General features: G+C 56.4%; 1 protein-coding gene across 3 annotated transcripts in view; it reads left to right on the top strand.

Annotated features, from left to right (window-relative positions):
• Nucleotides 1-1594: 1594 nt before the first annotated feature.
• The window catches only part of MVB12B (multivesicular body subunit 12B), a 376259-nt gene continuing 352531 nt past the window's right edge, over nucleotides 1595-25322 (top strand). For all 3 annotated transcript variants that reach the window (XM_054689327.1, XM_054689326.1, XM_037493016.2), the window contains exons 1-2: nucleotides 1595-1680; nucleotides 8557-8891. The gene's annotated coding sequence lies outside the window, so the exon portion shown is untranslated. The remainder of the gene's footprint in view (nucleotides 1681-8556; nucleotides 8892-25322) is intronic.

The following is a 25322-nucleotide window of genomic DNA, read 5'->3' as shown; positions in this document are numbered from 1 at the left end:
TAAATATTGTTAATGGCCAGAACATAATGTTAAGTCAGGTTTTACTGGACTCCCTCATCCAGCCTGCGGATTTATGGCGATAGGATTTGAGGTAAATGTTTATTGGCCCAAGTGAGAGCGGGGCTTTCTCTCCCCCAACTGCTGGCTCCCTGGGGCTGCCCCAGGGCCCTCGGTCCACCTGTCGGGAGCTCTCTGGGATAAATCTTGCCGAATGAAATATTTATTAATTTTGCTAACCAGTGTTGATCTCATAAATTACACCGACTTTTTCATGAAACGGTTATTAACATCCGTGGCGCTGTGTTAATGGTTTATTGACCAAATATGGGATAATTAGACCTGGGGAGCGCGGCCTAGCTGATCTGCGAGAGGCCAATTTGGCCAGGATTACACCAATGACCTATTTTATATCGCAGCCAGGGTTTTGGGGAAGAGTCTGGAGCCCTGACCGCTGGCTGAAAGCTTGGTTCTTCTGAGGGCTCCAGGCAGGGAGCCACTGTGACCTCCTGCTCTCTGCCTGGCACAGAGCCTCCATCACAGTGGCCTGGCTTGCCAGGAAAGGGGACCAGGAAAGAGGGGCATGGCCCCCATGCTGACCTCTGGGGGCTGGTATTGCCAGGGGCAGATGAGGAAACAGAGGCCGGATAGCAGAGGAGCTTGAAGCCCATACGCCATCTGTTCCTGTGGAGTTGGAGGAGCCTGCAGGAGAGCACAGGCCCCTCCAGAGAAGGGTGCCAGGGAGCCGGCGCTCCCCAGGGTGCACGCTCGTGTGGCCTGGATGTCTGCCCTTGGCCACACACGCATGACAGGGCCTCTGGCAAGCGGGCCCCGCATGCGTGCGGGCTGGGCGATGCTCGGGGGGTGCAGCTGCCGCGGGGCCTCTCCACGCTGCTCTTGGGAACCTCGCCGTGGCTGACGTTGCTCCAGGAGCCACGGGCCAGCGAGAAAATGGCTCCCCCCCAGCCACGGCCAGCTCGTAGGCCCCAGGGACCCAGAGGGAAGAAGCGGGAAGGTGTCCCCCATCCTGAGGCACCGCACTAGCCACGCAGGGCATCCCACACGCCTGCACCCCTTCAGGGACAGAGATCGCCCCGCTTCGGACAAGGAAGCCACCCCTCAGGCCACAATCAGGACACGGCCACTATCTGGTCACAGGCGCTGCGCCGGAAGTGCTCTGTGTGGCCCGCCCCCAGCCCTAGCTGATTGGTCACTGGCAGCGTCAATCCTGCCTGGGCCAATCCGAGTCCGCCTGGAACGCGCCCTGGGCGGGGCGTCGGGCGCCAGCCCGCGCGGTGGCACGTGAGCCGCGGGGCCGCGGGGCCGGTGAGGGGGCGCCTGGGGCAGCGCGAGGAGCCCGCGATGGCGGGGAGACTGTGACGCTCGGGGTGCGCAGCGGGGGTGGCGCCCTGGCGGCCCAGAGAGACAGGCAGCGGGGCCGCCACCTCCGCGCTGGCCTCGCGGCGCCGAGGGAGCCCGGGCCGAGGCGGTGGAGAGGCGCCCGGAGGCGGCCGGGGCCGGGGCCTCTCGGCGCGCGCTGGAGGGGCTGCCCCGCCTGGCATGCGGGCCCGGCCCAGAGCCAGCCCCTGTCAGAGCGCCCCGACCCGCCGCACCCCGCTCCGGGACGGAGCACCCCTGAGCCCGGCCTCCAGTGGACTCCATGGCGTCGCGTCCCCCTGGCAGGTCCGTATCCTCCCTTGTTTAACGAGATCTTTTTTCTTTTTTAAAGATTGGGTTATGTGTGCATACAAGTGCTGGGCGCAGGCCAGAGGTGCGGGGGGTGGGCGGATTCACCAGAGACAGAGTGGGGAGCAGAACAGCCAGATTCACTGAAACACACTGCTGAGGGGAGCAGCGGGGAGACAGGAGAGGTCTGCTGCGCCATGTGCGTTGCTCCCTGGCCGGCTGGGGATCGAACTCCTGCTGCAGAGGCTGCGGACAGCTTCATAGGTTGTGTCTTAACCCCTTGCGCCACAGGACTCTGAAGAGAAACGGCACAGATGTTCCCTTCCTCCCAGATCTGCTCCGGGAATGGCTGCTGTTCCGTGAGCCGCCTGGCTCCCTCCGCCTGCCCGAATCTGCCCTCCTTGGCTCCCTTTCCCCAGGCCCTTGGACTGAACTCCCTTCTTCCCCCGTGGCCCGCCTTCCTGGGGGTTGGGTTGATGTTCCATGTTGGCTGCCCAGGTCCTGGGTTGCAGCTTGCACCCCCCCCAACACACACACACACACACACACAGACCTCCGCCCTTGCAGCCTCTGCATCTCCTGTCCACACACACACACACACACACACACACACCCTTGCAGCTTCTCCATCTCCTGTCAACACTCTGTGTCCCAAACTCCAGCCCTGGAGGCCGCCGCCTCTCTTCCAGTGATATTTAACCAGCCTGGAGAGGAGGCAGTGCCCCGCCCCCCACTTTGCAGGAAGACGGGAATGAGAATTTTAATGAGGGTTTATTTTTAATAAAGGTTAATAAAGTTTAATTAAATTAAATTAATAAAGTCCAATATTTGCCGAGCCGTGCGTCAGGCCTGGGTGTGCTGGGAGGCGCTGGGGATTAAGCTCTGTGTTTGTGCTCCCTCCCTGGTGAGGGAGGCGGGCAGGGGAGGAGGGGTGCTGGAGGGAGAGGCTAACCTGGGGGGGTGCTGGGGAGAGAGAGGGATGGCCCAGGCCTAGAAAGTTGCTCCCCCACAGAATCCTGGCTCCTCCCAAAGCGCCTTCCCCTCCCAGATGGCAGCTCAGCTCCTTTTGCAGCATTCAGGTCTTGAGAGATTCATGAAGTCTTTTATTTAATCCACCCTGACTCCACAGCAGCCTGGGGGAGGCGCCCATTTTACAGAGAGGGAAACCGAGGCTTGGGAACGAGGGTCTTCTGTTATTGCTAGCGTGTACCCAGCGACTGAGCAGAAACTGGTTGGTTCTTCCCTCTCCCTTCCATGCCGTACAGCTGAGCCCACTGCTGAGAAGCCTCCTCCCCCTGCCTCTGGACCCTCCCTCCTCCCAGGGCTGTGTGTGTCTGTCCCCTGGGCCTCCAGGGACCAGAGGCAAGGCCTGTGGCTTTACATAGGTGATCTCATTCAGTCCTCAGTGCAACCCAGGAGGAAGGCCAATATTATTACCCCCATTTTGGTCGTGTGTAAACACAGAGCCAAAGTCCCTTTCCAGGGCCCAGGGCTGGGCGCTAGAGGGGCTGAGAAGGGGGGCAGATTCTTCACGGCCTTCCTTTTTCCTGCCAGCGTGGCTTAGTGACCATGGTGGGTACCCTGCCCTTGGGCTGGGCTCTGTCACTCGCCTGGCCAGCCTAGCCTGTGAGCGGGGGTGGGTGTGCACCCGCGGAAGGAAGCTGAATGATCGAGGTCAGGGAAAAGAGGACAAGGAGGGTCACATTCTCGGTCTGAGCAGAGTAGAGCCTTTGTCTTGGACCCCATCTCATTTTAGGGCTCAGTCCAGATCATTCTCACCCTAGGGACTGGGGGTGGAGGGGCACCCCTGAGTGACCAGGGTGGCACAGCTGTGTTCAGTCACGTGCCATGAGCTGTGCCCCGTGGGCCCCGGACTTGTCCCTCCATCTTCGTGAAGGTCACTGGAAGGAGGCGCTCTTACTATTCCTGTTTTCATGGATGAGGAAACTGAGGGCCGGAGGGGTGCAGTGACTTGCTTGAGAATGCAGAGTGTCCCCCCTCTCCCACCTTGTCTCCCGCTCAGGCACTGGGAGGGGATTGGCGCCCTGATTAGCATCTGCCAGGTTCCCTAACTGGCTCCTGGGCCAGGAGTGCAGGGGGCAAAGGGCGCACGTTCCAGGGGCCAGCTGGCGCCGGGCCCCAGTGGCAGACACGGCGAGTGGTGCCTCGGCGCCAGCTCTCGCGGGCAGCCTGCCTGGCAGACCGCGTGAAAGATGGCGAAGTGTTATTAACAAAGGCATTGATTTTCCTATCTCTGCTTTATGCATTTTATTAGCCAAACACTTTACCGTGTAACCACTCAGCGCCACGCTGGCTGGCGATGAATCTGAAATGCCGGGGCACGTAAAATGGAATTGACCACATTGCTTATGCGCCAACAACAAAAATAACAGGCAAAAGTGTAATAAAATGAATAGCACCCGGGAATGGCCGTAAAAAAAAATATTACCCAAGGGATGGGGGGATTTCCCGGGCTGTGAAGTAGCTGTGTGAGGGGTCGTCGTGCTGGAATGATGGAAAATTTGATCTCCATGATCTTGCTGGTGCCAAGGCTGCCCATGCTGGGTGCAGACTTTGCCGTGTCAGTCTGAGTTGGCTGCTGCTGTGAAATCCTTTTGCAGTTGGGGTGTGGAAGACATGAAGTGGGTGGCTATAAGCGAGACCCCAGAGCCGAGAGACTGGGTTTGGGTTCATGTGCTTGGGCTGTGTGACCTTTACCAATCACTGACCCGCTCTGTGCCTGCTTCCTTGTGAGCATTGTTGAGCACAGGCCCTCCCCTAGCTTCTGGTCTCATGTGCTTGTAAATGGTAGCTGGGGTTGTGGTGATGGACATTAGAGAAGAAGAACCTTCCTGCATGCCTTTTTTAGTGCTCAGGCACTGGATCAGAGGCAGGGGAATGGCTGAGATCACTTCCTCTTCTCTAGAATGGATGGCCTGGGCCTGGTCAGCTGGGCGCACCATCGACAGGGTACCACTTGGTCCCCTAAACCCTCGCTAATGATTGTGCTTAATGAACAGTAATGTCACAGAGGCAAAAGAAGTCAGCCCCAAATCTGTAATGGGTTCCTCCAGCTCCCTGACCCTGAATTGCTTGGCAGTTGTGGGAGCAGCAGTGTTGTGAGGGCAGCTGGGCTGGGGTGGCGGCCAGGTGCTTTCAGAGGACCTCCCAGTGCTGAGGACACTGCGTTCACGACTATGGTGACTGGGCCTGATGGGCAGGGTGGGTATGCCCCATGGACAGCCTCGTACTCTGGGCTGCTAGGGCACAGGCCGTGCCCATCTTGCTTGCCTTCGGGGCAGCGGGCAGCAGGAAGACTGACCTAGCACTCCGGAAGTATGGAACAGAGGGGATGGCTGCTCCATGGGCACTTCTGTTGCTCAGCTAGCTCTGCAGGTGTGTCACAACCCATGGGCTTGTTTCCTTACATAACCAGCGGGCAGTGCTGGGCGAGGGGACAGTGTCTACCAGGGCTCAGGTCCAGCGTGCCCTTCTCCCTCAGGGTGGCTCTCAGACTTCAGAGGGCATTGTGCATGGGTGTGGGGACTCAGACGAAACTTAAGAAACCATGATCTAGAGGCTCTCCAGCTGGTAGATCTGTGGGAGGTGTGGGGGACACCCCCTTCTGTTGGCTCTGCTCTGGGGCACTGACACCTTCACAGATCACTCTCCTTGAGCTGGAGTCTGTGGGACCCCTCCATCCTCTTCTGGGGCCTGATGACTCCCCTGAGAGGGGAGGGGAGGAGAGAGAGAGCTTAGGGGCTCCAGGTGGGTTCTGGAGGGGCTCCACTCCACAGCGTCAGTACTTGACCTTTCTGAGTCTCAGTTGCCTTGTCTGCAAAGTGGGGAGAATAATGTCCCCTTTCCTGTCATACGTTTCAGCCGTGGGCAGTGTGAGAACCGCAAACCTGGGACTCTTGTCAGACATATGACTCTGTCCCTGAGGAGGCCCAGGTGTCTGAGATAATTCTAGGAGGATTCTGGAGACCCGCTCCACTAAGTTTTAACTCAGATCTGTCTGACACAGGCCTTCACCTTCTCAAGGCCAGGTGCTCTGAAATAGGGACTTAGCAGTGGACAAGGCAGGCCTGGGCTCTGACCTCTGACCCCCATCTGGTAGGGGAGGCGGGCTTTGCCATCAAACAGGACATTTCAGAATAGTGGGTACTTGTGAGTGGGAGGCGGTGTATGTGGGAAGTGGATGGTGGTGCTCAGGGAAAGCTTCTTGAAGGAAGAGGCATTGCAGATGAGACTTGAAAGTTGAGGTGGGGTGAGCTAGGCAAGAAAGTGGAAGAGAATTAAGGCTGAGGGCACAGCAGTGTGAAGATTTGTTAAAGACCCCACCTTTGCCTGAGGTGTAATGTGAGGTGGGGCAGCAGGGGCTACTCTAACAGGGTCGTACATCCTAAGGCTACGGCTTGGCTTTTCTCTGACCCCCCCATGACCCACCCAGGCAAATCTCAATAGCTTTTTTTTTTAAAAAAGATTTATTTTATTTATGCAAGAACCAGGGTACAGGCCAGATGCGCGGAAGGGTGAGAGGATTCACCAGAGACAGAGTGGGGGGCAGAACAGGCAGACTGAGAAACACACTGCTGAGGGGAGCAGCGGGCAAGTCAGGAGAGGTCTGCTTGCCATGTGGGACCCTTGCCGGCCGGCCGGGATCGAACCCACGCGGCAGAGGCTGTGGACAGCTTCACGGTGCGGCGCTCAACCGCCTGCGCCACCAGGGAGGCCCAAATCTCAATAGCTTTTGATTGTGCCTTTTTTTCTTATTTTGTGATTTCTTTCCCCCCTTGATGGTGATTTCACCTTCCTAAATGCACCCTATCCTCAGCCTCCCCAGGCCTGCAGTGAACGCGCAGACCCACTTTGTCAACTGGTGGGGAAAGAAACAGCTTGGTTATTACATAGTAACTACGGCAGAAATACCTGATTGTTTATATTTTTCTTGCTATGTAATTGTGTTTGGCCTTAGCATGTAAATTGGGCCATAATTACTGTATAATTTATAGTTTTTATATCTTATAACAAGTTAGTGTCTAAATCACACACCCCCATGTAAATACTTTAAAATTATTCAGTAATTACTTATTTACATTATAATTAAAAATAAGTAATTAGCATACATTTACAAAGGATTTACATACTTATTTCTGAATATCAGTTCTTGGCAGTGCTGGTGAAATCTTTTGCTGATCATAAAATGGGGGCTTGGAAGGAAGCACTTCCTAGGTTGGGGAAGGGGATGTGACTTTGGGTCCCCTCGTTTCTCAGAGGTGGCTGGCAAGGCAGGGAGAAAATACCTGGGGAAGGGGAAACCTAAAAATATTCTTCAGCCCAACTGAGGGCTTTTGAGGAAAAAAATTAGGTCTTCTTTTCCTTAAAACAGTCTTCATCTAAAGCATGAGGAAATCCAGGGGGACAGACAGATGCTCTCTCTCATCGTCCCGTGACGAAGATGCCAGAAACACTTCTACTTGGAACACCTGCCCCCTACCTTGACCCCCTGATCCTGTTTCCAAAATGGTGACTCCAAAGATATGCCGAGAGCAGTTGCCTTTGCTGTGAACTTGACATTGTCTCAATTCCCCTGGGAGGATGGTTCACTCCCATTTAGTCGGTGGAAAATAGAGACCAGCGCCAGATCCCTAGCGCACTGGGAACCTCAGGGGTGGGGACAGAGGCCAGGGGCTGCCCGAGGGAGGGTGAGCCAGCCCCCTGTCCTGCAGCTCCCAGAACCAGGCATTCTACCTGTTGGGGATGTTGCACTAAATAACTGCTGTCGGTTTAAGGTGCAACTGGCATCCTGCAGGACAGTGTCCCACCCTGTGCAAGATGGCAGCTCAGCTGGGCCCACCTCTCCATCCTAGGGACACAGAGCTCTGCCCCATTCTTCACAACACCTTGTTGGCTGTCTCACTGCTCTGTGGGGCACAGCTTCTGGAAGGTCCATGTGGCGCGGCCAGTGGGTCCCCTGGTTAAGGGTCCCTGGAGCATCTCCTTGGCTGTAAAGCATGTCCCTTGGTCAGAGGCTGTTACTGACCATCTCCTGATGACAGATCTAGGTGCTTTCCGAGGCTTTAGAGAGAGGTGCTGGTTGCAGTCCCAGGGGCAGGAGGTAAAAGTCTCATCCGGGATCCAGCTCAGCCCCGCCAGGACTGCGGGATGCAATCAGCAGCCACATCAGAGGCTGGTGCTCTGTCGATGTTCAGGGTGGGTCCCTGTCACCAGCAGGTCTGACATTCAGCAGTTGCTGTAGCTGGATCTGGGCCCATGTCGGACTCCCTCCCTGCCACTGTGGTGATTCTGTGCATGAACCTGAGTACAAGTTCAGGGCGCTGAGTCTGGAGACTGGCCAGGTCATCCTGTCCATTTTGTCCAGTCTCACCTGCAGCAGGGGCCAAGCTGAGCTTTCTACCAACTGCTAAATCTGTGCATTCTGAGCATACATGTGAGAACTGGTCAGGTGACTCTTGAGTGGCCTGCGAACCCGGGGACCCACAACAAAATGACCTGGTAACGATTCCGTTTATGACCTACCCGGGCTTCAGTGGGGAGAGTGGTGGGCTCCTGGAGACAGACGTCACCTTGGGCCCCGAACCCACTGGCCCTGAGTACTCCCCTTCTCCCCAGGCAGGTTACAGTTACCCGAGTAAATGGCTGGAGGCCCCTTTGGGGGCGGGTCTGGGGGGCGGTGCTGGAAACTTGCTGTGGTGTGCAGGGTCTTCCCTCCTGGGAACCAGCCTTGCCTTGAGGTTTTGAGTCTGGAAATTGGGCATAGGATGATGGTTTCCCCGTGGGTGAGTCGCCTCACCCTCCTATCCTCCATTCTTGCTTTCATAACTACTTTTTTTTTTTTTATTTTTCTAGAGTCAGGAAGCTCCCTGTTGGCTACCCATTGATCCAGACCCAAGCCTCGCTGGGTCCTGCTGGCCGTCTCTGGGATCTTGCTGCCCACTGTGGCAGTCGTGTCCACTCTGCTTCTGCCAGTCCAGCACCAGCCTCCTGCTGAAGAATCTTACCTTCCCCTCCCAGAGCCCAGATCTGTAACAGCCCCTCCAACCACCGCTGGGCTGTGAGGACAGTCTCCACCATCTTCCCCGTGACCCTGTGCCTCCTGCGCCAGCTCATTCTTTAGCCTGGATAAATGGACTCCCTGGAGCCTGTCCAAGGAATGGAGTCAACCCGAGGGTTTGGTCTTCCAGGTAGGTCCACTCCAGCCCCTCCCATCTTTGAGCCTTTTGACTGCCTCACGGTCAGCCATGACAGTTCTGGCATCTTCCTCTCATGAGAGCCATTACTTTGTCTCACCTCCCAAGAACCATCCAGCAGCTCTTGGGGTCGTTGCCAGAGCTGTAAAGCCCGTGTCACCAGAGAGTCTCTCAGATTGACAAATTATGTAGCTTCCAGTCTGCCCGCTCTGCTCCCGAATGTGTTCCTGGCTTCTGCCTCTGCCTGTTCGCCAGGACCTGCAGCTCCTTTGGCAGCTGGTCCCTCTCCCTCCTTAGCTGCCCTCACTGGCTTACTTGGGTCCCAGTTCCATTTGACCTTAGTTATAGATCTGGCAGCCAGGAGGGCTTGTGGGCAGATCTTGAGCAGGGCCAGCATGTCTTCCAGAACATCTGCTCATTCTAGGCTCCTGCGGGGTCTATAAGCAGGGTTGGGTGGGGGTACCATCCCCTGACAAGTGATGTGGCCCCATTCTGCAGACCCAGAGAGTTCATTCCGTGTTGCTGGGTCCCACCACTTCCCCAGGAGGGCCTGCCCTTGGTGGAGGAACCATGGGCCTTGAAGTTCCACTGCTCTTCTGTTCAGGTCCCAGGGCCCTTGGCTCCGTCGGCCCTCCAGCTGGGACATGAGGGTTTCTTTAAACACTGCCAAGAAGACCTTTAGCATTCACATTCACGCTGAATTGCTCATTGATGACTTTGAGCTTGTCATTTTCTCTCAGAAAATGCAACAGCCACCAGTTCTGTCATCTTATCATTGCTGTTTTGCCCACGTTTCACAAATGCCAGTGTTACTGCACAAGCCAGGGTATCCATGTTCCCCTGCACCCTGTCCCGGCTCACCGCCTGTGGAGACAGTCACTGCACACGCACAGCACCTGGGGACTGTCCCTTCTCCGCTTGCCAGCAGTTGCCGCCCATCTGCAGGCAGGGAGTGATGGAAGTCAAGAATCCCACGCTGGAGGTCCGCCCTCCCTAACCAGCCCAACACCGAACTGTCACCTCTGTCTTAGTCTGGGTTCATGAAAGCTGAGACTGAGCCCGGACTCGGCTTACGTGCTTTATCCCGGGAGCACTCAGGGCAAAAGCCTGGGGCGGCAGGTCAGGGCAGGGGAGGAAATAAGCCAGCAGGTGGTCTCAGCAGGAGTCCAGCCTCCTCTGGGCCCCCTAGCAGGCCCTGGAGTATGAGCTGTTGCACAGAGAGACCCTGTTGTACCCCCATGTCAGTGGGGTGAGGGCAACTTGGCTGAGGAAAATTGTACAGAAGCAGGGACAGCTGGGAGCTCTGGGCAGGCACGTTCACGGTCCCTGGAAATATGCGAGCTGCTTGGTGAGTTGTCCCAGCAGGAGGTGGACGGCAAGGGTATGTGCCCCTGCCCCTTTTTGGGAGCCGGGGTGGGGCTTGCTCGCTTCCTCTTTTCCTTCATTTCCTTTGGTGGCCTGGACCCCGTGTGTGAGTTTGCGGGTAGGCTGGTAAGTGCATGGACTGTGGAGGTGTGTGTTTTTGTCGTGGCCTCTTCAGGAGGCTACTTGGAAATTATGTTCCTCATGCCTGGTCTGGAGGTGGAAACTGCTGATCTGCTGGGTTTTTTTTTTTTTATCACTATTAAAAAAAAAATTCTAAGGAGAGTCACAGAGATATCTCAGAGGGTTTCCATATACCTCCACTTGGCTGCCTGTAGCACCAGCACCTTCCATGACCGCAGTGCACTCCCTGAAACTGGGAAGTTCACATTGGCACAGAACTGGGAACACGCCACAGACTCCATTGGGATTTCTCTGGGTTTCCCTTGGGTGTCCTTCTTTTGTTCCAGAATCCAGTTCAGGATCGCACATTGCATTTAGCCATTATGTCTCTTTAGTTTCCTTAAATCTGTGACCATCTCTCAGTCTCTCCTCGCTGTTGGTGATCTGGACACCTTTGACGCATGGTTCACCATTTATTTATAAGCCATTTTGAACTCTTGTCACATAAACAAACATGATTATACCATCAGTTCCATGTATAAATTCAGATTTATAGATGCAAACACACCTCCACATATCTGTGTCCTTTAAGTGAATTGGTTTGTGTGGGTGTATGTAAATATTTGGACATGAGAATGTTCACTGTGTATATTTGCTATAATGTTTATATTTTGGAAAAAGCTTGTCCCAGAAACCTATCTCATTATCAGCTGCAGATTCTGAAGCACTCTTATTCTTTTTTTTTTTTTAAGATTTATTTATTCATTGATTGATTGATTGATACATACATACATACATACATACAAGCACTGGGTACAGTCAGAAGCGCGGGAGGGTGAGAGAATTCACCAGAGCCAGAGCGGGGCGCAGAGCAGGCAGAAGGACCGAAGCACACTGCTGAGGGGAGCAGCGGGCGGCAGGAGAGGTCTGTGCGCCATGTGGGACCCTCCTCCGGTGGCCGGGGAACAGCCGGGGATCGAACCGGTGCTGCAGAGGCTGCGGGCAGCTTCACAGCCCAGCGCTCAACCGCTGTGCCACAGGGGAGGCCCAGCACTCTTATTCTTGAAGGTGCAGGCCAGGGTTTCTGGAATGATCTAAGGTCGGGGCCATGGTAGGGTAGGTGACACCTAGGATTCTACCCAGGCTGGGTACCTGGGTATCCCTGTGTCGCAGGTGAGGCCCCAGTGCTGGGGATTGGATAGAGGAGGGAGCCTGTCTCCTGACCTCTGGCCAGGTTTCTTACCACCTGTCAGAGCTCTGGGTGATCCAGAAGCGGACATGGGTGTGCACGCCTGTGGGTGCTGTCACACACGTGGGGGTGTGAGCACACATGTATGTAAGCAGCTCTGATCCTTACTGACTGGGCGACTTTGGGCAAATTACATAATCTCTGTGCCTGTGCACTCTCATTTTACCAAGGCAGAGTTGGGGTAGACCCAGGGCTCACCGAGATCCATGTGACCGTCTGCATTTCCCAGCGTCCCTTGCAGGCAGACTGGGGCCATATGGCCAGTTCCGGGCAGCGGACTGGCACTTGTCTCTTCTGGCCGGCGGCAGTAAAGACCTTGTGTGTGTTTATTGTCCTGTCCTTGCCTGATTTGGTGACCTCACAGGCCACCCATCCCACATGCTACAGCCAGACCAGTGACCCCTGTGGGTCTTAATGAGTGAGAAGCATACACTTCCTGGGAAAGGCCCTGGGATTTGGGGTGGTTGGTCATCGCAACATGGCCTGTGCGGCCTGACTGTGGTAATCACCCTCCTCTCGTGGTCACTGTGAGACTGTTGCGGGGACTTTCAAGCTGATGCATCCAAAGGGATCATCACGGAGCCTGTTTCTTGAGGATTCACAAAAATTCCATGAGCTGGGGCATGAGTGAATGCTAGGGGGGGATGCTCAAGAAATAAGTGTTCTTCTCATTCCTTAACAAGACAGAATTTCTGGTGAGTTTATTTCCCAGACCGCGGCTGGAAAGGACTTTACCTGCCAGCTGAGGGGGACTTTCACTGCTTGAGCAAGTAACAGCATTGCGTCTGCTGCTGGCCGTGCTAGTGGAGCTGCCGCTGGGGGCACAGGGGAGAGGTTGCAGGATCAGGCTGATGATTGCTGGTCCCATCCTGACCATGGCCACGGGGAGCAAGTGAGCAGGGAAGGAAGGGGGCTGCCTTCCTGAATGTTTTGCCTGCAGGCCGGGGGCTGAAGCCATGTGCAGTGTCATTGGGGACACACGGATGAGCCTTGTCTGGTGACATCGGCATCCCCGTCACTCTCAGACCCTTCCTGCGGCAAGTTCCAAGCCCACGTGGAAGAGCCTTAGCTCAGCTGTCCTCGCATCCCGGCCAGCGGCCTCTCAATTCTCCACTCAGGGAATGATTTGCCTGAGGCAGCAGAACCAGAGTAGCTCTGGCACCCACCTCCTGCTGCCCTGCTGCCTCCTAGATGCCCAGAGTTTGCCCAGGACGGGCTTCCCTGCCTGCCAAGGGTATGCACAGGCCCCTCCAGAGTGTGATGAGGACAGTAACAGGTGTGGCCCTGCTGAAAGAGCAAACGTCAGGTAAACATGGCCAGCACAAGGCCATTTGCATGAGAAGTGAAACTAAAGCACCTGCGTATTTCCATAGGCCCATGTGTAGTGTGTGAAGGCAGGGACATAAGTCTGGAAGGTGACACAGCAGACAGGCATTACTTCCAGAGATGGTCAGGGTAGAGGTGGAGGTAGCTTCGGGGGGACTTTACCTGTGAAACTTGATTCTTTTATTTTGTGGTGAGATTGTGTCCATATATCTATCCCCTGTGTGATTAAGAATTCATTTAGACATTTGGGACATAATAAACACACAAGCTCCACTTTAGGGATGCCACCCTTTAGGACTACCTTTCCCCTTCTTTGTGCAACCTTCCCCCTCTGCTCTATTGGATGATCTGTGTGATAATGTTGTGTGCTTTCTTGCCTTTGGCCTCTGCACATGGCAGCCCTCTTTCTGGAATATCTCTACCGGCATTTTCCCCTGACTCCTTTCATGCCAGAATTCAGCAACGCTGGGTCTTTCCCGATCTCCAGCTTTGACTGGGGTCCTCTCCTCTGTTCTCTTCCAGGCTTGTGCATTCACCCCACTACATTATATCAGTCTGTATAAATTGCTTTTTGCTTTCTTGTCTGTCTTTGTCTATGGACTGTAAAGCCTTTGAGGATGGGAGTCGGGTTGACCTTGTTTGATACTTCATTCCAGCCCCTGAGCCTTGGCAGGAACTCAGTAAATGTTTGAATGAATGAATGGATGAGCTAATGAGCATGTCAGAGATAGTTCAGACAGCACAGACATGGGTGGAATGGTCACCTCCCTCTTTCTAGCCATCATATCTCTGTTAATATATTCTGAAGCTCTTGCTTACTTGGTGGCTGCACCTTGCTGGCATCTCTCCCAGCTGGTTTCTGTTGAATTAAAATGCACATCTTCCCCATTCCATACTCCTAGAGAAACCCAAGCACCTGTTTTTCTTCCTATCCAAGTTTCTTTTATTGTGTGCTGTCCACTGCTGGCTTTCTCTCATGGCTTCTTGTCACCGGAAAATCTCATGTGGCTGTCTCCATAACTGTTTAAGGAGGCACTGGAAGCAATGTGGAGTGAGTGGGGGTGGGAGTTGGTAGTGGACAGTGAGGCGAGAGCGGGGATTGCCCATCAAGGCGTGGTCTTCTCAAATGGGAGGTGGAGGTCATTTGTTGGCCTTGAAAGTGACCAAAGGCCGTGGAGGAGAGGCACCACCTGGTACCATGTCCAGCGGCCTGGTCCCAGAGAAAGGACATGGCCAGAGGCCGGGGCCTTCTGCGCTGCACACGATGTCTCACGCAGCCGCACCTCTGGCGCACACTGCACACTCTGGGAGAGTCCATCCCGCTCCCCCAGCCCTCGGGACCCTGCCCGCCCCCCCACCAAGCCCGGCCTTCCCGAGAGCCGGGGAGCTGGGGACAGAAATCACACACCAAGGCCCTATCTGATACCCATAAGTTTGCTCAAGCTTATGTAAATCACACAAAAACTGACAAGTTTTCCTATTAAAAGATAATTGTAATCAGGGTGCCGGACGTGCGGCGTGGGGATGATTGGAGATAGACGGACAGCACGGAAAGATGGATTGTTTTAATTTGCACCAATTAAATTGAAGTTCATGGGATCATCTTCTTCAATCTTCATGAATACTTTATTTTCTGGCTGCTACGGAGCTATTAAAAAGAATGATTGAGGCACGCGGCAGGCCGGGTATATTTTATGAAATATCACCTTTAAGGAATTTGAGTGCGCCATTTTCATAATGAGTTTTCTAGTACCTAATCCTCTTCTCTATTACTACATTTAAGAAGTGGATTGATCTGGGAAGTGCCGAGGGTGCAGGTAATGATACATTTTGCCAGGCGCAGGCGGTGATAATGGATCACGATTTGGCGCGGAGGATAATGGATGGGCACCCAGAGGAGGTGTGTGCAGGAGTTTGGTGGTTTGGCCCAGTGGGGGTGGGGGCCTGGGTGGGCCAGGCTCCCCTCCTTGCTGGTGAAGGTGCTGGCTCCATCCCTGGGGCCGGGGAGGAAGGTGTGGAGCTCAGAAGCGGAACAGCACTGGGGAGGGGTGAAGTGAGCAGGGGTAGGGAAGGCCTTGGGGATCTAGGCAGGCTGTGGGGTCTGCAACCTCAGCTTCCAGGAGAGGCTGGCACTGCTTGAGCCAGTTTTTGATGCTCCTGAGGTTTGGGTTTGGGGGGAGGGTGGAGCATGCGAGGTGCTCTGAACCCCAGAATCAGTTAACGTGGTCCAGGCAGGGTCTGACCCCCAGAACCCCACTCTTGACCTTTGCCTCCATCTCTCGGTCTGGCTCCCAGGCACAGTGGTCTTTGGGTAAAGAGGGAAAGGCAAATAGGAATGTGGGTGAGTCCCCGGGTCCTTTACTGTGTGCTCATGATGACTGAGCTGGGACACAGTAGGTCAGACGGGGCAAACCCAAGGTCATGGGCCTTGTTCCCCTCTCTCCCGTGATGCCTGAGGACATTGGGCTGGGTGCTGATAGGCTCAGCTCCCTGGAGTCTCAGCACCAGTGGCTTTCCGAGGTCCCTGACCTTGGCCCCCGGGAAGGGTGGGCACAGGGATTCACAGGGGCAGCCAGAGGGAGGCACATGCCCCACCCAGGCTGGGTCTCTACTCCGCCACTTGGCTGGGCTTTCCTCTCCAAGCTTCAGCGCAGCAGCCGTCATAATTAACCCTGCTAATTAATCAGGGCAGGACGGATTAATTGAGATCACAGGAGACCAGGAGAGCAGGTGCGGCTTCGGGGCTGACGGGATAACGAGCTCTCTGGATGCCCAGGGGGCCTGGCCCTGCCCGGGGGAGCCCTGGGCTCACTCAGCAGTGAGCTGTGCCAGGCGGAGGCCCAAGGGACCCAGCTCTGCTGGGTGCCCTGGGCCCGCTCAGGCAGGTTTTGGCAGGCCGAGTCCAGAGGCTGGTCAGGCAGGATAGTGTCAATCACCTCTGCTGCCAGGGGCCAGGCTGATGGAACCCTGAGTTCCGCCCGTCATCCGTAAGCAAGGAATCCCAGGCTGCTGGGGACTCTGGGCTAGAGGCCACCCCTTTCCTCATCCTACTGTCCCAGCGGCCCTGGAGAGGCACCTGAATTTGGGCTGGGACCTCCACAGAATGGTACCCCTAAACCGTAGGAGGGAGAGCTTAGCAGGGTTTCCAAGCAGTAGGGGGGGTCTTGGTGGTTTTCATATTTTACTACATTCTCTCTCACAGCTTCCCTGAGGGGAGGGTTTGGAAGGTGCCTGAGTGCAGGCAGAAACCCCATCAAAGAGGCCTGGCCGTGGTCCAGGTGGGTGGGATGGTGAGCGGGACTAGGGGATGGAGGTGCAGCGGGCTCTCTGGGGCTGAGAGCTGCAGCACTTGTTGAAGGATTAGGGCTTGTGGATCGAGGGACAAAGATCAAGAGTCATTATTCTCTTTCCAGCCAGTTCCTCTCCTGGGAGGGGGTGGGGTTGGGGGGTGCAGAGCAGGTGTGGAGGGCAAGTTTTTCACAAGTTTGTCTTCCATCCCTGTTGTCTTGTCCCAACCCCTCTCAAAACACCTTGGATAGCACCCCCTCTTCCCATCCCCACCCCCAGCTTGTTAGGCTCCTGGAATACTTGAGCCCATGAGTGTACCAGGGAGAACCTGGGTTCACCCTCCAAGCCCCTTCCTCAGGAATCCTTCCCCGCTGCCCTCTGGGGTGCCTCTGTATCTGTGGTTTTGCTCATATTGTTCCCTCTCCCAGAAAGCCCTTCCCACCTTGCAGCCCTGTGAGCTCCTCCTTGGTGTTAATGACTCAGGGGGACCCTTGTCTCTCCATTTCTCCTGGTCTGTGTAGCTTCTTCCTTGAAACTCGACACTACCTTGTCGAGCCACGCATCTGTCTCCTTCACGCTGCTTTTCGGAGTTAGTTTGGGAGTTGAAATTGTCCTCTCCATGGTGTCGCTTAACCTTTATTTAGGCATCGAGAACTGTTTGTTCCGTCAATGCAGTTTCTCCACCTCAGCACCCTGGACGCTGGAGCCAGGTCATTCTGTTAGGGGGAAAGGATGTCCTGAGCTTTTGGGGGCCTCTCCTTATGCCTGAGCTCTCTCTACTAGATACCACTAGCCACCCCCCCCCCATGACAACCCACAGTGTCTCTACAGCCAAAAATGACACTGCCTTATGTCCCTGGGGAGGGCTGGGGGTGGGGGGAGTCATCCCCAGTTGACAACTGTTTGCTTTAAAGGGTAATAAGACCCGCGTGAAGACCAGTGAGAAATGAGACCCCCAGATCCTGGGCTGTGGACTCGAGGCTGCTCTGGCGTGAGCCTTGAGACTCGGAACATCTAGTGCTTCCCAAACACGCAGGTGCTTGCCTTCCGTGCAGATTTGATCCTAGGAGCATGTGCTTGCCAGAGACACGCTTCAGCGCCCATGGCGAGTCTGTCCAGGTTCGTCTCACGCTCGCCAAATGCCCGTTGGAAGAATGAGGGAAAAAAAAATGGGGACATCCACTCGGGGGACCCCGGGCAGCCATGAGCGCACCGTGTAGCGTCCCACTGTGGCTCTGGAAGTCAGGCGGGCGGCCCGGGTGTCCCCCGCCTCAGGGGCTGTGCGTGCGCGGGTGTGGAGCTGCGTGCCGGCTTCCCAGACTCGCGGTCTCCTGCAGCTTTTGGGGCCGGACACGTGAGATGTCTGGAGACTAATGGAGTGACTTACCTCCGTGGGTCTCATTTACTGGGGTGGGGTTCCTCTCATCACCCAAACGCGCGGTGACACCTGCCGTCTTGTAAGCGGACCCCCCTGCCCCCCGCCCCCGGGCCCCTGTTCTCCCACTAACACCCGCTGTCACTGGCTCCCCTGCTTCCTCCCAGCAGAAGGCCCAGGGGGGTTGTCTTCATGCTGCTGCCTCACCCAGTCTCGCCTCCACCCTCTCCACCCCGCCCATCCTCCCCTGACACCCAGTCTCTGCCACCCAAGGTCACTGGCATTTGATGTGCCTGGCCTCTCCCTCCTGCTGCCTGCTGGCCCTTCACTAGTGTTGGGGTCACATCTGAGGACCCCTCCTCTTCTTTGACTCCCGATTGATCATCCTCCCCAGGTTCGTGGGTGACGCCCCCGGGGTCTCCTCTTGTGTCAGCTTCCAGGACCCGTCTGTCTGCATCCGCCGTCCTGGTTTCCCTCCCTGAGCCCACTCCTGCGGCTGGCTTCTGACCAGGTTTCGGCATCTCCAACCTTCCCAGGCTTTGTCCAGCGTCCCGGAGCCCTCTGGACCCTGGTTCCTCCACCCAGTCAGCAAGTCCTGCAACTGTCGCCTCACAGTGTGCCCGAGGGGCATGCTCGCCTCCGGACCTCTGCCCCCCCCAGCCTGGCGCAGCCATTCTCGCCTCGGCTGCACCCGTGCTGGCCTCACAGTTGGCCTCCCTGCACCCTCACCTCCCTGCGCTCTGGCCCCCACGCCTGCCAGGGAGCTTTCCAAGATTTCAGCACATCATTTCTTGTTTAAACCTTCCACTCCCGACAAATCCCAAATCCTGGTCATGTCCTGCTAGCCTCTAGATGGACCCTGCTGTCCACCCCAGCTTCTCCATCTGGCAGATGGAGGGCTGCCCCGGGGCCTTTGCACGAGCTCAGCCCACCTCCTCCCTCAGAATCATCCCCTGTAGCCTTCTCGGCACGCTCATCTTGAAGGCTACAACCCAACGCCCTTGATCTCCTTTTCCTCCGGTTATCTCTGCTTTCTTGGTCTTCGGAGCCCTAAGTATACCATCACGCCATGCTCTGTGTTTGTTTTGGATGTGTTATGCGTTTCCCTCACTAGAATATAACCCCCAGAGAAGAGGGCCTCGCCAGTCTCCTTCCAGTACAAGCGTGGGCATCGCAGGGCCTGACCCCCCTGGAGGCCCCGACTTGGGTCAGGTCCCACTCTCTCCCGGGCTTGTGACTGAGCGTCGCTAGGCCTCAGTGCCTTCATCTGCAGTGCGTCCTGGTGACAGATGCGGTGGGCTGAGGTGGAGATGCGGTGGGATGGCCTTGTGGTGGGAGCAGGCGTGCCAGCACCGCGAGTGGCCATGGCTAGACTGGCGTGTGAAGGAGCCAGGCGTCTGGAAACCGGTGGTGGCTGGGAGGAGGGAAGAGGACTGGGCAGCCTGCCATGCCAGCTTTGATGTGTAGCTTCTCTGGTGATCATTCCAGTGACGCTGTGGGCACGTAGCATCTTTATGGCAATGTTCCAGGTAAGAACCAGCTCAGAGAGGTTAAGGAACTTGCCTTAGGTCACACAGCTAGGGAAAGATGGTCAACCTCAAAGGCCTACTTGGGGGCTGACCCCGGCCTTCCCAGCGCCCCTCGAGTCCCTGCCTGTCCTAGTCACGGGTCCTGGCGCCAATGCTGGCACATGGAGGAACTTAATATTTGAGTAGAAAATGAACCTCAGACTCAGGGACACTCCCGTGTGTGTGTTGTGTGTGTGTGTGTGCGCGTGTGTGTGTGTGTGTGTGAGAGAGAGAGAGAGAGCGCGCGCGAGTGAGAGAGAGAGCGTGAGAGAGCGTGTGAGTGTCCTCTTACCCTGCCCCTCCCTCCAGGCTGGGCTGGCACCCTGGGGGTCTCGCCAGGTCTGGTGGTCCCATCCTCTGCCTGCATGACAGCCCAGATCCTCCGTTCTCCACCAGCATTCACTTTTAATTGCCCGAAAATTGACGATAGATGCAAGGAAAATAATGAGGCCTAATTATGTTAATTAAACGACTAATTCATTAATTAACGCACTCACATCCTTGGCTTGGAGAGCCCCTCTGCTATGGCCGGGAGGTTGGTTCCCTTCCAGCTAGGAAGAGAGGCCCTGCCTGCGGGGGGGAGTCAGGCTGCCCTCTTGGGTTGGGGTGCAGAGGTGGGGCTGCCATGAACCCCTTCAGCCACTCATCTACTCCCTGGTCATCCTCGCTGTGGGCCCTGGGCTTCTCCCTAGTCTCCCTTCCTGACTGCAGTTTATAAGGTGCTTGGTTGGCGGCGGGTGGGGGGTGGTGAGCATATCTGGGCAGGTGGGATCCCCTAGGAGCTTCCCAGTGCTTTCTGGGGTGGCTTCCCAGTCTGGACAGTCTGGAGTGTGTGGGGGAAGAGGTGAGAGAGAGCAAGGGAGGGAGGGGGAGAGGAGGAGGAGGGAAGAGAGCGGGAGGGAGAAGGGGTTGGCTGCTCCGATGGGGAGAGCTCAGTGATGCGAGCCCCTCAGACAGGCCATGGTGCCCAGAAGGCCCAGGTGTCCCTCTGTCCCTGGAGGGCCCACCTTGCTTCCCAGCGCCCTGAATAAGAGTGGGGTGGCCGGGCCTGGTTGCTCTGTGTTGCTTCACTGCTTACGGGCTGTGATAAGAGGCTGACCCTTGTCCACAGGGTAGACAAGCCCCATCCTGCACGAGTGGCCCGTCGCTCCCCTTGTTCTCTGCCTCTGGTGCCTCTTCCCCACCCTTCAGCTTTGGCTCTGATGCCCCCTCTTGGGTGAAGACCCCTAACAAGCTCTCCCCAGACCTGTCCTTGCGCTTAGAGCCGCTGGTGCCCTTTGCAGTGGTGCAGTTATGTCGAGATTTGTTGTTTCCGTCTCCCTAGCAAGCCCCCCAGGTTTCATTGCAGATGCCCTGGACCCCCCCGGACTCCCCTCTTCAGCCCCACAACCCAGCCTGGCGCCCCACCAGCTATTTAGGGGAATGAATCACCTATGAAGGACAGGGTTCTGAGGGAGAGGGGCTTTGTTGTGACCTGATTCCCCCATGTCCCTCTTCCCTTCCTCCCCAAGATTACAGCCTGGGCCGCGTTACCAGTCAAATCACCTGTTCCGTTCGTTTCTGCCACCAGACAGGGTCCCCCACCCAGGGTTTGTGAAACAGGAAATGAGAGTCCAGGAACTGAAATGGTGAGGGCGTCACAGCAAGCTGTGGGGAGATGGGGTTCAGGGGGGTCTTGGTGCAGAGCCGTGGCCCCACCACTTCAGGCTGTGTGACCTCGGGCAAGTGTCTCAGCCTCTCTGGGCCTTAGGCTTTCCCTGGGGAGTGGAGACTGGGCGTTGTGGGCAGAGCGTGCAGGGCTCATCAGCATCAGCACCTTTGATTGCTTTGTTTTTCCTGCACTTTCCTCTCCAACTCCAAGACCGCGTTCTTCCTGACACCAAGGATGTCATCAGGCAGAGTTGGTCAGATGCGGGATTCCGGTCACTTCCCGCTGAACAGCTTGTCACATTAATGCTTTCTTTGTCCCCGCTCTCTCCATCTTGGAGATGGCGCCAAGCTCCTGGGCGCCCCCGGAGCCTGGCCGCCTGGCCTCTCAGCCACTCCGAGCGAGCGCCGGCTCCCTCCTGGGGTGTCTGTCTCTGGTCTCCCTGGCTCAGCTCCCCATCTGCGGAGTCCTACTGGATCAGCCCGAGGCCGAGGGGGCCCGTGCGTCCCACACTAACCGAGCCGAATCGCCCTCCTCCGGCTCTGAGCTAAGTGGAAAAGCTTAATAAAAACCCTGCAATCAAAACCCTTGACTAGACACAAACCCGAGTGGCCCGGTCTGTTCGCACAGCAGTCAGCCCTCAGACCCAGCCCGCCCGTGGGTTTTGGGCTGATTGAAAAGCACCCCCCGCCCCCTCCCGGGCACCGAGCAGCTCGCCATGTGACAGGGCCGCCCTTCAGGCACACGGCAGCCAGCCTTTATGTCGGTTTTCAGGTTTTGTTCACCATGGGCTTTTTGGTATTTGTTTTGATTTTTTTACATCATTATTTCTGGTGGTCGTTGAGTTTCTGACCCAGCCCCTTATGTGCTGCGCCTGAGGGGAGGGCCTCCGCGCCTCACTGTCAGCCAGGCGCCCCCAAGCCCCCTCCTGTGTGGGGGGCAGGCCTCCCACCCCTCCCCACCAGGGCCTCTCCACCGTGGGCCCTCGTGACTTCCTGTGACCCCCCCCTGCTCTCACATAAGAATACTGGGGGGTGGCATCCCAGGGGAACCTGGGGTTGCAGGTCTTCTCTTCCTCGGGCTCCCCAGACTCATCTTCAGCCACTGTTCTCTTGCCTAGACATCCCGGAGATGGGGGCCCCTGGGGAGGCAGCGTGTGGAAACCCGCCCGCTTCCCTGGTTTTCCTCTGGGAGGTAGGAGAGAGGGGGTCAGGGTGGGAGGCTTCCATGTGAGAGGAGAGTTTGCTCTGCTCTCTCGAGCCTTGCCTGACTCCCTCTGAGCCCCCTGCTTCAAGGTTGAGACCAAAGCTAGGTTTGTGGCAAATTGATTCCTAAGGCCAAGTTGGGCCCACCTCGCTAGATGCCCTGGCGGGACAGAACGGTCAGCAGGGAGTGGGGTCTGTGGACCTGAGCCCCTTCCCCAGGATGTCCTGCCTCTCCTGGTACCAGCAGCCTTGGCCGGACACCTCCTGCCACTGACCTGGAGGCGGCTCAGGCGTGTTGCCTTCCTCCCACAGCAGTGACTAGGGAGGACACTCCCCACGGCCCTCGGGGTCAGCCAGCCACACAGCCAGGACCCTCAGACTGCAGCCACCCAGGCCGGGGAAGAGCGGGTCCTGCGGAGATGGGCCGGGAGCTCTCGCCGGTGCCAGGTGGAATTCAGCACCGTTTCCCGGGGAGAGGGAATCGATTGCTTTATTGCTGAGACTTAATTTGAAGGAAGTGAAACTAAAGCTTCATAAGAAATATGATTATTATAAAATGCTTAAGCCTCTGCCTGGGGGCCTGAGCCCTCTTGTCTCGCTCTGTCTGGGGCAGCGGGAGCCACAGCCTCACCCTCTAATTGGAATGGATTTCAAAAGTGCAATAAAAGCAACCACCCAGACACGGGACTTGTCGCTTGGAGCTGTCTCCAGGCAGACGTGATGAATGTGGGGTTGCTGCTGAGTTCTCATCTCCTGACCTCTGCCCCCAGGCTCTCCCGCCAGTGCATGATGCTAATAGCGACAACGATACCAATATTAATAAGAGCAGCTGACCATTTAGTGAGCATTTATTGCACACCAGGCCCTGAGCGGCACGTGGCAGGGACCTCTCACCGGATCCCCCTGAACTCTGAGGAAATGCATCGTCCAGTGATCACAAAATTGCTGCGTAACAAACAGCCCCTCCCACTGATGCTCAAAGCAGCACTTGTTACTCCTTATTAATCTTAGCTCATAAGTAAAGCCATTCCTCTCCAAGACCTGGGGTTAGCTGATCTTACTGGGCTCAGCTGGGGCGACTTGGCTCGTGGATGGCAGAGGCCCAGAGAGCAAATGGAGCCACCCACCTCCTGTCTGTGGCTTGGGGGTGGCCTCCCTCCCTCCCTTCTCCTGCTGCCAGAGCAAGTCACACTGTCAAACTCATGGGCAGGTGGAGAACAAGGTCCTGCCTGTATAGTGGGGACACTTCAGAATCACTCGGCAGGGTGTAGGTACAAGGAAGCGAGGATGGGACCATTAATGCATCTGCCACGGGGGCCACTGTTATCCCCGTTTCACAGATGAGGTTCATGAGGGCCTGAGAATGGACCGGGGGCGGGGGGGGGGACGGGGATGTCACACAGAAGAGTGGAGCTGGGTCTCAGAGCCAAGCCTGTGTCTGAGGCCGTGACCCACTTCAGAGCCAGAGCCCACCCTGACCAGGGATTGCTCCCCAGGACCCCGCCCACTCTGACCCCACACTTGTGGTGCAGGCTGCCCAGCTGAGGTTCTCAGTTCCTTTGATGTGCTCCTGGGGCAGCCAGTCACCCCACATCTAATCTTCACACTGCCCTTTGAGGGGACACGTGGCTTCCCCATCTGGTGAGGGTGGGTTCAGACCCGGCTCCCAATACAGAACCTCCCTGGTACTGTGACACCAAAATGAGCACAGAGATTTGCCTGGTAGTCCTCACCCAGGGCTCCCCAACCTTCGCTCCCAGCTGCCCACCCTGCTCCAAACAGAGGAGAGCTGACAGAAAGGCACTGCCCATGCCCCCTCTCCTTGCTGCCTCCGCTGTCTTCCTGCCTCAGGACCCTGATTGCCCTCAGGAACCCGAATCCCTCCCCTGGGACTCCCTGGGGCCCCGGGCCTAGAGGACTGGCGCCCAGGAACCCGTGCTGTTTGGTTCTCAGGGACCCATGGACTCTCACCTGACTTTTTTAGAGCTTTCATTATTTCTCGATTACCCAAGTAATACATGTTCATTGCAAGAAAATTAGAAACTACAGAAAAGCATAAAGAAACAAAAATCAAGTGTAACCAGTTTAGAGGCATCTCCACTCATTAGGGGTATAAACATGAAACAGTTTTATTTTTCCAATAACTGCCACCACTCTGCTTGCTCTAAACTGCTCTCCCCCTTTCCTGCTGGGTGGCGAGTCCATAAATGACATCTCAGTCCAATTCCATAACTTTTCCCTTTGGCTTATTAAGACTGGCCCATTCTGGCATCTAAGACTCAGTCCTTTGTGTTTTAAAACGCCAGTCCCACTCTGTATTCAAAGCCTAGTCCCTTCTCCCCTGGCTGCCCTGGGATGGGGTGACCCACCTAGCTCTCCAGGGTGGGGTGTGTCACTTCCCTCTGGTTCCTCCAGCAGCATCTGGCTCTGGTATTGGCCTGGGGAGACAGGTTCATGGAGCTTCTCTGAGGGTGTCTGGCGGTTAAAGTAACTTGTCCATGGATGGATGGTCATCCAGAGATTCTCCCTGGGGAGGGACCTGTTCTCTCCCCAGGTCTTACCAGTCCCCCCACACAATTTAGCTACATCTTTGGCCAGCCCTTCAGCTGTGGCCTCTTGCTGAGTTCTGATGCTTGACCCCTTGCAGGCTGGTGACCCTATCTCATCCTTCCCTGGTGACCTTCCAAGGTTGGGCCTGTGGGCAGCTGCAGCAGCAGGAACATTCAGGAAGTTCTGTGCCCACTCAGCTGGGCAAGCTCCATCCTCTCAGCCAGTGAGCCCTTCTCCTGGGCTCTGTGGGTACAGAGGTGGAAAAGGACAGGACTGGAAAGGCCACTCTGTTCTCCTTGACGGCACTAGGGCTGGAAGGGAGATGCCTTGGACTTCAGGAGGAAAAACCCAACTCCCCACTGCCATCTTTTCTCATCTCACCACAGGGAGGGGCTGGGAGCATGCCAAAGAGGGTTCCATCTTTGGGGTGGGCCTTCCGTGTCTCCAGGTCCTGTCCCTTCCCAGGAGGTCATGTTTATCCCAGTGGACCCCCACCTCCAGGCTGATTGAGGCGGGAGATGTGGGCACCTGACCCCAGGAGATAAGAGATGGGGGTCTCTGTTGGTGCCAGACCGAAGCTGGAGACCTTGGGAGCTCGGGCCTCTGTGCTCCCCAGAGAACCGGACCTTGGAGATAGGAGGAGGGGAAAAGGGAGGAGAACGCCAACCCCTCGAGCTTCCAGTCTGCCTGAGAAGCCTCTTCGAGCCAAGCCAGCTGGGGAGGGTCTGCTC

This window comes from Talpa occidentalis, unplaced genomic scaffold (genome assembly GCF_014898055.3).
Source record: "Talpa occidentalis isolate TD23 unplaced genomic scaffold, MPIMG_talOcc4v2.1 talOcc4.7, whole genome shotgun sequence".
NCBI classification, from domain to species: Eukaryota; Metazoa; Chordata; class Mammalia; order Eulipotyphla; family Talpidae; genus Talpa; species Talpa occidentalis.
Note: the sequence above shows the minus strand (reverse complement) of the source record. Positions and strands in the feature narration are given on the sequence as shown.